This window comes from Salmo salar, chromosome 05 (assembly GCF_965601325.2).
Source record: "Salmo salar chromosome 05, fSalSal1, whole genome shotgun sequence".
Taxonomy (NCBI): Eukaryota; Metazoa; Chordata; class Actinopteri; order Salmoniformes; family Salmonidae; genus Salmo; species Salmo salar.
Window position 1 is genome coordinate 1,732,501 of NC_138295.1, and position 13,227 is coordinate 1,745,727.

A 13,227-nucleotide genomic window follows, 5' to 3' on the forward strand; every position below is an offset into this window, starting at 1 on the left:
TGTTTGTGTGCATGTCTGGCACTATTACATGTAGGTGTGTGTTCTTGTATGTGTTTATTTGAAAGAGAGTGTGTGTATATGCATGTGTACAAACACCTGCACGGCATCAGCCTCAGGCAAACCGGCATTAGTTGTAAAATCACTGTCCCTCAGTGTCATTCAAATGTACTTTTTATTATGTTTTAATTGGAAAAAAATGTTTTACTTATATCTTTGACCATCATTCTCTCTCTCACACAGCAACTCCACTCTCACTTGTCTCCAATTCCACATCCCCAACCCTCCGCTTCCCTCAGCCCATCCCATCTATCTCCGCTGGCCACCCACTCTTACTTTCACTAAGAGTATTAGTATATTAGTAATTGACTGACCCGGTCTCTCCAGATCTCCTAACAGTAAGTGAGTAAACTGAGATATGACTAAGGAGTTAATCAGGGCAATTTTTCCATAAATAGACAGGTATTTACCTCTCCATGGTTGCAGGATCTTGTCTATTTTTACAAGTTTTCTATTGAAATTCATTGTGGAGAGCTTATTTATATCTTTTGTGATATGAATACCGAGTATGTCTACTTCACCATCAGCCCATTTTATAGGTAAACTGCAGGGTAATGTAAAAGTTGTATTTTTTAAGGATCCAATACGTAATATTGTACACTTATCATAATTAGGTTTTAGTCCAGAGTACAGAACGGTTATCTAGATCTTTAATGAGACATTGCAGGGATCTAGCTTGCGGACTTAATATAAAACTTGATTCATCGGCATACATGGACACCTTTGTTTTTAAGCCTTGGATTTCAAATCCTCTAATGTTGTTATTGGATCTGATTTTAATAGCTAGCATTTCGATGGCCATAACGAATAGATATGGTGACAGCGGACACCCTTGTTTAACTCCTCTTGACAATTCAAATCTCTCTGAGAAGTAGCCATTATTTACTATTTTACACCTGGAGTTGCTATGCATTGTTTTTACCCATTTTATAAGAGAATTACTGAAATTGAAAAAATCCAGGCATTTATAAATAAAATCCAGTCTTATTTTATCAAATGCCTTTTCAAAATCCGCTATAAATACCATTCCTGGCTTCTTATATGTTTCATGATGTTCAAATATTTCTAGTAATACATATATAATATATATATATTTATTATATATGTATTTTATATTTGCCATCTGGGTCTTGTTTTAATAATAGAGAAATCAGACCTTCCTGCTGAGTACCTGACAGACTACCATTTCTATAGGAGTAGTTAAAACAATCTAACAATGGAGCTTTTAGTATTTAAAAAAAATACTTGATATACCTCTACCGGTATGCCATCAAGCCCTGGGGTTTTTCCAGACGGAAAGGATTTAATAGCCTCAAAAACGTCTTCCTCTGTAATGTGACCTTCGCACTGATCTTTCTGTAAATTTGTTAATTCTCCATTTTTTATATTATTTGGCAAGAATTCCTTACCGTAATCTTCATTCAGTGGGAGAGGATGAGACGGAAAAGAGAACATTTGCCTAAAATAATTAGCTTCCTCTTTTAAAATATCATTCAGAGAATCATAGATGACTCCATCTTCAGTAACGAGTTTCTGCAAATTAATTTTGTTAGCGTTCCTGTATTGGAGATTCAGGAAGAATTCTGTGCATTTTTCTCCATATTCCATCCAGTTGGCTTTATTTTTGTCATAGATTACATTAGATCGTTCTGGAATAAGCTCCTCAAGTTATTTTTGTTTTTCCTCTAACTTATTTTGTATCTCTGTAGTATCGTTTGTATTGCTGTCTACCTGTACTATCAGTTCATGGATTTCCCTTGTTAGTCTTCTCTTTAGCCAGAAACTGCTTTTTTATTATTGATGAATATTGAATTGAATGACCCCTGAAGGTACATTTAAAGGTATCCAAAACAATAAGGGGATTTGCTGAACCTATATTATACTGGAAAAATTCAGTTATAAATTATTTTGTCTTAGTTAAAAATAAGTTGTCCTCCAGTAAACTTTGATTACATTTCCAATATCCCCGACCACGTGGAAAATCTATAAGAGTTATGTGAATGCCAATTAGATGATGATCCGATATTCTGTCTCCTTTTAAAACTTTTTTAACCTTTTGATTCAAGAGAGAAAGAGACAAGAAAGTAGTCAAGACGACCAGCTTGATTAAGTCTCCTATATGTATATCTCACTAGTTCGGGGTTTTTTAGTCTCCAAATATCCACTCTTTCTAATGTGTCCATAATATTTGTGATTTACTTACGGGCTTTTGTGATGATAGTTTGTAGAGTGATTACCTTTACGGTCCATTGAGACTTAACTTCATCTAAGGAAGTAGAGTGAGTTTCCTGTAAACTTCATCTAAGAAAGTAGAGTGAGTTTCCTGTAAACTTCATCTAAGAAAGTAGAGTGAGTTTCCTGTAAACTTCATCTAAGAAAGTAGAGTGAGTTTCCTGTAAACTTCATCTAAGGAAGTAGAGTGAGTTTCCTGTAAACAGTATATGTTATATTCCTTTTCTTTTAGCCATATAAAGACTGATCTTTTATAATCTGCTAAACCGTTACAATTATAACCAGCTATACTTATTTCACCCCTTACCATAACTAGATACTCTTCTCAGGCTAAACTGACCATAATTAGTGCTTGTAAAGTTACTGCCATCAGAGGTATTATGAAGGTCAAAACTAGATCTTTCAAATGTCTGATATTTACAATTCAAGAAATAGGTTCTAGCAATATTTGTTTTATTCCCTTGCCTGTTTGCCTGTGAGCCAATGCCACAGATGTTAGAAAATTGAGACAAGATATTATGTGTGTAGTAAATCTGAGTAGGTTGATGTGTGTGATATTGGATGTGATATAGTGAGAGTGTGTATGATGTCTGTATAAGAGTAAGACTATAATGTGTGATGTCCAAATAAATATTAACTCCGCCATTTTGCATGGTTGAGTGTCTATGTGTAACATGTAGTGCGTAAAGCCTTAATATTCATGATGATAATTGTAATCCATATCGTATCACCATCATAGTTGCATCATAATTACATTTTTTTACTTCTTGGGAAAGTGGGGACATTAGCGTAATAAATATAAAACTTTCATGAAATCACAAGTGCAATAAATCAAAATATAGCTTAACTTGTTGTTAGCCAGCCAAGGTGTCAGATTTCAAATTTCAAATTTCAGATAATGTCCTTTTTTATGTCCCCAAAATGTCAATTTATTTGGCGCGTTTGATTCAGAAATACACCGGTTTCAACTTGCCCAACATGCCTACAAAGTATCTAATAAGTTACCTGTAAACTTGGTCCAAACATTTCAAACAACGTTCCTAATCCTTCCTCAGGTATCCTAAAACGTAAATAATCGATCAAATTTAAGACGGGATAATCTGTTTTCAATACCAAAGAAAAATACCACGGAGCGCGCACCTGTGTACTCGTAATACACCGCTTGCACAATTATTAGGCAAGTGAGTATTCTGATCTTATCATTGTTTCTATTCACATTTTCCAACTCCAAACCATATAAACTTGAATGCTTATTGGATTTAATCATTTTCAGGTGATATGTATTTGTGTAATGAGGGAGGGTGTGGCGAAAGTGAATACCACCTTATATCAAGGTGTGCATAATTATTAGGCAGCCTCATTACCTCAGGTAAAATGGGCCAAAAAAATACATTTAACTGACAATGAAAAGCCAAAAATGTAAAATGCCTTTCAGACGGATGCGACACTCTTTAAATAGCTAAACTATTGAGGTGTGACCACCGGACATTCAAACGTTTTGTTGCGAATAGTCAACTGGGGCGCAAAAAAAACGCATGGGGAAGAAAAGGTGCAAATTAACTGCAAAAGACAAGAGAAGAATTAAACGTCAAACTACCAGGAACCCATTATCCTCCAGCGCCACCGTATTCCAGAACTGCAACCTACCTGGAGTGTTCAGAAGTACAAGGTGTCAAGTGCTCAGAGACATGGCCAAGGTCAAGAAGACTGAAACAAGACCACCACTGAATAAGATTCACAAGTTGAAGCCAAATGGATGGGCCCGTGGCTCGATCAGTAATGGACACAGGGCAGCACTTTGAGTCAGGTGCCAGCAAGGTGAAGGAGGGGTACTGGTATGGGCTGCTATCATTGAGGATGAGGTAGTTGGACCTTTTGGGGTTGAAGATGGACTGAAACTCAACTCCCAAACCTACTGCCAGTTTCTGGAAGATTCTTTCATCAAACAGTGGTACAGGAAGAAGTCCTCAGCATTCTAGAAGGCCATGATCTTTATGCAGGACAATGCTCCATCACATGCATCCAAGTACTCCACTGCTTGGCTAGCAAGCAAGGGCCTCAAAGATGCCTGAATAATGACCAGGCCCCCTTCCTCACCTGACTTAAATCCTATTGGGAACTTGTGGGCCCTTCTCAAACGTGAGATTTACAGTGATGGAAGACAATACACCTTTTTGAACAGCATTTGGGAGGCTGTGGTTGCTGCTTCAGCGAAAATTGATCGTGAACAGATCAATAAACTGACAGACTCCATGGATGGAAGGCTCATGGCAGTTATTGAAAATAAGGGTGGCTATATTGGTCACTGAATATTTTTGAAAGGCCAAAAATGTTATATAATATTCATTTTGTGTTACTTATCTGTTACACTTACTCAAAAAATTTAGAATAAACAAGTGAGTTGAGAGAAATTATTTTTTGTAATTTAGTTGCCTAGTAATTCTGCACAGTAATAGTTGCCTAATAATTGTGCACACTTATATATTTCCCTGAGAAAGACAAAACTCACTTTTCCTTTGTTGAACATTCAGGTTTGATGTTCAATAACATTTTGGATTGACTGACAGCATTGTGTTTGTTCAACAATAAAATTAATCCCGAGGAATACAATTTGCCTAATAATTGTACACACAGTGTAAAAGACTTCAGCCCTTCAGAGTGACAAGAACAATTTACAGCCGTACTTCTTCATTCCTCAAAAGAAAAACATCAACCAATTTCTAAAGACTGTTGACATCTAGTGGAAGCCATAGGAACTGCAACCAGGGCCCATATAAATCAGGATTCCCAATGAAAAATAGTGGAAAACACAATTAGCTCAACAACCAAAAAAATCCCTGGATGGATTGTGCTCGGTGTTTCGCCTGCCAAATCAGTTCTGTTATACTCACAGACATTATTCAAACAGTTTTAGAAACGTCAGAGTGTTTTCTATCCAAATCTACTAATTATATGCATATCCTGGCTTCTGGGCCTGAGAAACAGGCAGTTTACTTTGGGCACACTTTTCATCCAGACGTGAAAATACCGCCCCCTATCCCAAAGAAGTTTTAAGATAATTGAAAAACACATCCCAGCATTTCCATAGCAATTGACATTTCACATGATCATGAAAGAGACCTTGCATTACTTTAGAGACGGCTTCACTACAGTACAAATGTATTCCGTACAATATGTTATTATTCCCCAATGCCCCTACTCTGATATCTTCCCCTTGCTTGTTGTAAACATATAGAAACATGTAGACAAATACATAAAAAAGATAGACAAACAATAAACACATTACATTATAAAACAGTTCTCGACAATCGAGAGAGAGGGAGAGAAGAGACGAGAAAAGAGAGAGAGAGTGAGAGAAGAGAGCATGATCAGGTGTGTGTGTGTGTATGTATAAGTCTGTATGTGTAAGCAAGCATGTAGTTGAGTACGTGTGTGTTGTGTCTGTCTGTCTGTGTGAGTTGTGTTATTAGAACCCTCTGACTGTGAGTTGTGTGTTATTAGAACCCTCTGACTGTGAGTTGTGTGTTATTAGAACCCTCTGAGTGTGAGTCGTGTGTTATTAGAACCCTCTGAGTGTGAGTTGTGTGTTATTAGAACCCTCTGAGTGTGAGTTGTGTTATTAGAACCCTCTGAGTGTGAGGTGTGTTATTAGAACCCTCTGAATGTGAGTTGTGTTATTAGAACCCTCTGAGTGTGAGTTGTGTGTTATTAGAACCCTCTGACTGTGAGTTGTGTGTTATTAAAACACTCTGAGTGTAAGTCGTGTGTTATTAGAACCCTCTGACTGTGAGTTGTGTTATTAGAACCCTCTGAGTGTGAGTTGTGTGTTATTAGAACCCTCTGAGTGTGAGTTGTGTGTTATTAGAACCCTCTGAGTGTGAGTTGTGTGTTATTAGAACCCTCTGAGTGTGAGTTGTGTGTTATTAGAAACCTCTGAGTGTGAGTTGTGTGTTATTAGAACCCTCTGAGTGTGAGTTGTGTTATTAGAACCCTCTGAGTGTGAGTTGTGTTATTAGAACCCTCTGAGTGTGAGTTGTGTGTTATTAGAACCCTCTGAGTGTGAGTCGTGTGTTATTAGAACCCTCTGACTGTGAGTTGTGTTATTAGAACCCTCTGAGTGTGAGTTGTGTGTTATTAGAACCCTCTGAGTGTGAGTTGTATGTTATTAGAACCCTCTGAGTGTTAGTTGTGTGTTATTAGAACCCTCTGAGTGTGAGTTTTGTTGTTAGAACCCTCTGAGTGTGAGTTGTGTGTTATTAGAACCCTCTGAGTGTGAGTTGTGTTATTAGAACCCTCTAAGAGTGAGTTGTGTGTTATTAGAACCCTCTGAGTGTGAGTTGTGTGTTATTAGAACCCTCTGACTGTGAGTTGTGTTATTAGAACCCTCTGAGTGTGAGTTGTGTTATTAGAACCCTCTGAGTGTGAGTTGTGTGTTATTAGAACCCTCTGAGTGTGAGTTGTGTTATTAGAACCTTCTGAGTGTGAGTTGTGTTATTAGAACCCTTTGAGTGTGAGTTGTGTGTTATTAGAACCCTCTGAGTGTGAGTCGTTTGTTATTAGAACCCTCTGACTGTGAGTTGTGTTATTAGAACCCTCTGAGTGTGAGTTGTGTGTTATTAGAACCCTCTGAGTGTGAGTTGTGTGTTATTAGAACCCTCTGAGTGTGAGTTGTGTTGTTAGAACCCTCTGAGTGTGAGTTGTGTGTTATTAGAACCCTCTGAGTGTGAGTTGTGTTATTAGAACCCTCTGAGTGTGAGTTGTGTGTTATTAGAACCCTCTGAGTGTGAGTTGTGTGTTATTAGAACCCTCTGAGTGTGAGTTGTGTGTTATTAGAACCCTCTGACTGTGAGTTGTGTTATTAGAACCCTCTGAGTGTGAGTTGTGTTATTAGAACCCTCTGAGTGTGAGTTGTGTGTTATTAGAACCCTCTGAGTGTGAGTTGTGTGTTATTAGAACCCTCTGAGTGTGAGTTGTGTTATTAGAACCCTCTGAATGTGAGTTGTGTGTTATTAGAACCCTCTGAGTGTGAGTTGTGTGTTATTAGAACCCTCTGAGTGTGAGTTGTGTTATTAGAACCCATTGAGTGTGAGTTGTGTTATTAGAACCCTCTGAGTGTGACTTGTGTGTTATTAGAACCCTCTGAGTGTGAGTTGTGTTATTAGAAACCTCTGAGTGTGAGTTGTGTGTTATTAGAACCCTCTGAGTGTGAGTTGTGTGTTATTAGAACCCTCTGACTGTGAGTTGTGTTATTAGAACCCTCTGAGTGTGAGTTGTGTTATTAGAACCCTCTGAGTGTGAGTTGTGTGTTATTAGAACCCTCTGAGTGTGAGTTGTGTGTTATTAGAACCCTCTGAGTGTGAGTTGTGTGTTATTAGAACCCTCTGAGTGTGAGTTGTGTGTTATTAGAACCCTCTGAGTGTGAGTTGTGTTATTAGAACCCTCTGAATGTGAGTTGTGTGTTATTAGAACCCTCTGAGTGTGAGTTGTGTGTTATTAGAACCCTCTGAGTGTGAGTTGTGTTATTAGAACCCATTGAGTGTGAGTTGTGTTATTAGAACCCTCTGAGTGTGAGTTATTAGAACCCTCTGAGTGTGAGTCGTTTGTTATTAGAACCCTCTGACTGTGAGTTGTGTTATTAGAACCCTCTGAGTGTGAGTTGTGTGTTATTAGAACCCTCTGAGTGTGAGTTGTGTGTTATTAGAACCCTCTGAGTGTGAGTTGTGTGTTATTAGAACCCTCTGAGTGTGAGTTGTGTGTTATTAGAACCCTCTGACTGTGAGTTGTGTTATTAGAACCCTCTGAGTGTGAGTTGTGTTATTAGAACCCTCTGAGTGTGAGTTGTGTGTTATTAGAACCCTCTGAGTGTGAGTTGTGTGTTATTAGAACCGTCTGAGTGTGAGTTGTGTTATTAGAACCCTCTGAGTGTGAGTTGTGTGTTATTAGAACCCTCTGAGTGTGAGTTGTGTGTTATTAGAACCCTCTGAGTGTGAGTTGTGTTATTAGAACCCTCTGAATGTGAGTTGTGTGTTATTAGAACCCTCTGAGTGTGAGTTGTGTTATTAGAACCCTCTGAGTGTGAGTTGTGTGTTATTAGAACCCTCTGAGTGTGAGTCGTTTGTTATTAGAACCCTCTGACTGTGAGTTGTGTTATTAGAACCCTCTGAGTGTGAGTTGTGTGTTATTAGAACCCTCTGAGTGTGAGTTGTGTGTTATTAGAACCCTCTGAGGGTGAGTTGTGTTGTTAGAACCCTCTGAGTGTGAGTTGTGTGTTATTAGAACCCTCTGAGTGTGAGTTGTGTTATTAGAACCCTCTGAGTGTGAGTTGTGTGTTATTAGAACCCTCTGAGTGTGAGTTGTGTGTTATTAGAACCCTCTGAGTGTGAGTTGTGTTATTAGAACCCTCTGAATGTGAGTTGTGTGTTATTAGAACCCTCTGAGTGTGAGTTGTGTGTTATTAGAACCCTCTGAGTGTGAGTTGTGTTATTAGAACCCATTGAGTGTGAGTTGTGTTATTAGAACCCTCTGAGTGTGACTTGTGTGTTATTAGAACCCTCTGAGTGTGAGTTGTGTTATTAGAAACCTCTGAGTGTGAGTTGTGTGTTATTAGAACCCTCTGAGTGTGAGTTGTGTGTTATTAGAACCCTCTGACTGTGAGTTGTGTTATTAGAACCCTCTGAGTGTGAGTTGTGTTATTAGAACCCTCTGAGTGTGAGTTGTGTGTTATTAGAACCCTCTGAGTGTGAGTTGTGTGTTATTAGAACCCTCTGAGTGTGAGTTGTGTGTTATTAGAACCCTCTGAGTGTGAGTTGTGTGTTATTAGAACCCTCTGAGTGTGAGTTGTGTTATTAGAACCCTCTGAATGTGAGTTGTGTGTTATTAGAACCCTCTGAGTGTGAGTTGTGTGTTATTAGAACCCTCTGAGTGTGAGTTGTGTTATTAGAACCCATTGAGTGTGAGTTGTGTTATTAGAACCCTCTGAGTGTGAGTTATTAGAACCCTCTGAGTGTGAGTCGTTTGTTATTAGAACCCTCTGACTGTGAGTTGTGTTATTAGAACCCTCTGAGTGTGAGTTGTGTGTTATTAGAACCCTCTGAGTGTGAGTTGTGTGTTATTAGAACCCTCTGAGTGTGAGTTGTGTGTTATTAGAACCCTCTGAGTGTGAGTTGTGTGTTATTAGAACCCTCTGACTGTGAGTTGTGTTATTAGAACCCTCTGAGTGTGAGTTGTGTTATTAGAACCCTCTGAGTGTGAGTTGTGTGTTATTAGAACCCTCTGAGTGTGAGTTGTGTGTTATTAGAACCGTCTGAGTGTGAGTTGTGTTATTAGAACCCTCTGAGTGTGAGTTGTGTGTTATTAGAACCCTCTGAGTGTGAGTTGTGTGTTATTAGAACCCTCTGAGTGTGAGTTGTGTTATTAGAACCCTCTGAATGTGAGTTGTGTGTTATTAGAACCCTCTGAGTGTGAGTTGTGTTATTAGAACCCTCTGAGTGTGAGTTGTGTGTTATTAGAACCCTCTGAGTGTGAGTCGTTTGTTATTAGAACCCTCTGACTGTGAGTTGTGTTATTAGAACCCTCTGAGTGTGAGTTGTGTGTTATTAGAACCCTCTGAGTGTGAGTTGTGTGTTATTAGAACCCTCTGAGGGTGAGTTGTGTTGTTAGAACCCTCTGAGTGTGAGTTGTGTGTTATTAGAACCCTCTGAGTGTGAGTTGTGTTATTAGAACCCTCTGAGTGTGAGTTGTGTGTTATTAGAACCCTCTGAGTGTGAGTTGTGTGTTATTAGAACCCTCTGAGTGTGAGTTGTGTGTTATTAGAACCCTCTGACTGTGAGTTGTGTTATTAGAACCCTCTGAGTGTGAGTTGTGTTATTAGAACCCTCTGAGTGTGAGTTGTGTGTTATTAGAACCCTCTGAGTGTGAGTTGTGTTATTAGAACCCTCTGAATATGAGTTGTGTGTTATTAGAACCCTCTGAGTGTGAGTTGTGTGTTATTAGAACCCTCTGAGTGTGAGTTGTGTTATTAGAACCCATTGAGTCTGAGTTGTGTTATTAGAACCCTCTGAGTGTGAGTTGTGTGTTATTAGAACCCTCTGAGTGTGAGTTGTCTTATTAGAAACCTCTGAGTGTGAGTTGTGTGTTATTAGAACCCTCTGAGTGTGAGTTGTGTGTTATTAGAACCCTCTGACTGTGAGTTGTGTTATTAGAACCCTCTGAGTGTGAGTTGTGTTATTAGAACCCTCTGAGTGTGAGTTGTGTGTTATTAGAACCCTCTGAGTGTGAGTTGTGTGTTATTAGAACCCTCTGAGTGTGAGTTGTGTGTTATTAGAACCCTCTGAGTGTGAGTTGTGTGTTTTTAGAACCCTCTGAGTGTGATTTCTGTGTTATTAGAACCCTCTGAGTGTGAGTTGTGTGTTATTAGAACCCTCTGAGTGTGAGCTGTGTGTTATTAGAACCCTCTGAGTGTGAGTTGTGTTATTAGAACCCTCTGAATGTGAGTTGTGTGTTATTAGAACCCTCTGAGTGTGAGTTGTGTGTTATTAGAACCCTCTGAGTGTGAGTTGTGTTATTAGAACCCATTGAGTGTGAGTTGTGTTATTAGAACCCTCTGAGTGTGAGTTGTGTGTTATTAGAACCCTCTGAGTGTGAGTCGTTTGTTATTAGAACCCTCTGACTGTAAGTTGTGTTATTAGAACCCTCTGAGTGTGAGTTGTGTGTTATTAGAACCCTCTGAGTGTGAGTTGTGTGTTATTAGAACCCTCTGAGTGTGAGTTGTGTTATTAGAACCCTCTGAGTGTGAGTTGTGTGTTATTAGAACCCTCTGAGTGTGAGTTGTGTTATTAGAACCCTCTGAGTGTGAGTTGTGTGTTATTAGAACCCTCTGAGTGTGAGTTGTGTGTTATTAGAACCCTCTGAGTGTGAGTTGTGTGTTATTAGAACCCTCTGAGTGTGAGTTGTGTTGTTAGAACCCTCTGAGTGTGAGTTGTGTTTTATTAGAACCCTCTGAGTGTGAGTTGTGTTATTAGAACCCTCTGAGTGTGAGTTGTGTGTTATTAGAACCCTCTGAGTGTGAGTTTTGTGTTATTAGAACCCTCTGAGTGTGAGTTGTGTTATTAGAACCCTCTGACTGTGAGTTGTGTGTTATTAGAACCCTCTGAGTGTGAGTTGTGTTATTAGAACCCTCTGACTGTGAGTTGTGTGTTATTAGAACCCTCTGAGTGTGAGTTGTGTGTTATTACATCCCTTTGAGTGTGAGTTGTGTTATTAGAACCCTCTGAGTGTGAGTTGTGTTATTAGAACCCTCTGAGTGTGAGTCGTGTGTTATTAAAACCCTCTGAGTGTGAGTTGTGTTATTAGAACCCTCTGACTGTGAGTTGTGTGTTATTAGAACCCTCTGAGTGTGAGTCGTGTGTTATTAGAACCCTCTGACTGTGAGTTGTGTTATTAGAACCCTCTGAGTGTGAGTTGTGTGTTATTAGAACCCTCTGAGTGTGAGTTGTATGTTATTAGAACCCTCTGAGTGTTAGTTGTGTGTTATTAGAACCCTCTGAGTGTGAGTTTTGTTGTTAGAACCCTCTGAGTGTGAGTTGTGTGTTATTAGAACCCTCTGAGTGTGAGTTGTGTTATTAGAACCCTCTAAGAGTGAGTTGTGTGTTATTAGAACCCTCTGAGTGTGAGTTGTGTGTTATTAGAACCCTCTGACTGTGAGTTGTGTTATTAGAACCCTCTGAGTGTGAGTTGTGTTATTAGAACCCTCTGAGTGTGAGTTGTGTGTTATTAGAACCCTCTGAGTGTGAGTTGTGTTATTAGAACCTTCTGAGTGTGAGTTGTGTTATTAGAACCCTTTGAGTGTGAGTTGTGTGTTATTAGAACCCTCTGAGTGTGAGTCGTTTGTTATTAGAACCCTCTGACTGTGAGTTGTGTTATTAGAACCCTCTGAGTGTGAGTTGTGTGTTATTAGAACCCTCTGAGTGTGAGTTGTGTGTTATTAGAACCCTCTGAGTGTGAGTTGTGTTGTTAGAACCCTCTGAGTGTGAGTTGTGTGTTATTAGAACCCTCTGAGTGTGAGTTGTGTTATTAGAACCCTCTGAGTGTGAGTTGTGTGTTATTAGAACCCTCTGAGTGTGAGTTGTGTGTTATTAGAACCCTCTGAGTGTGAGTTGTGTGTTATTAGAACCCTCTGACTGTGAGTTGTGTTATTAGAACCCTCTGAGTGTGAGTTGTGTTATTAGAACCCTCTGAGTGTGAGTTGTGTGTTATTAGAACCCTCTGAGTGTGAGTTGTGTGTTATTAGAACCCTCTGAGTGTGAGTTGTGTTATTAGAACCCTCTGAATGTGAGTTGTGTGTTATTAGAACCCTCTGAGTGTGAGTTGTGTGTTATTAGAACCCTCTGAGTGTGAGTTGTGTTATTAGAACCCATTGAGTGTGAGTTGTGTTATTAGAACCCTCTGAGTGTGACTTGTGTGTTATTAGAACCCTCTGAGTGTGAGTTGTGTTATTAGAAACCTCTGAGTGTGAGTTGTGTGTTATTAGAACCCTCTGAGTGTGAGTTGTGTGTTATTAGAACCCTCTGACTGTGAGTTGTGTTATTAGAACCCTCTGAGTGTGAGTTGTGTTATTAGAACCCTCTGAGTGTGAGTTGTGTGTTATTAGAACCCTCTGAGTGTGAGTTGTGTGTTATTAGAACCCTCTGAGTGTGAGTTGTGTGTTATTAGAACCCTCTGAGTGTGAGTTGTGTGTTATTAGAACCCTCTGAGTGTGAGTTGTGTTATTAGAACCCTCTGAATGTGAGTTGTGTGTTATTAGAACCCTCTGAGTGTGAGTTGTGTGTTATTAGAACCCTCTGAGTGTGAGTTGTGTTATTAGAACCCATTGAGTGTGAGTTGTGTTATTAGAACCCTCTGAGTGTGAGTTATTAGAACCCTCTGAGTGTGAGTCGTTTG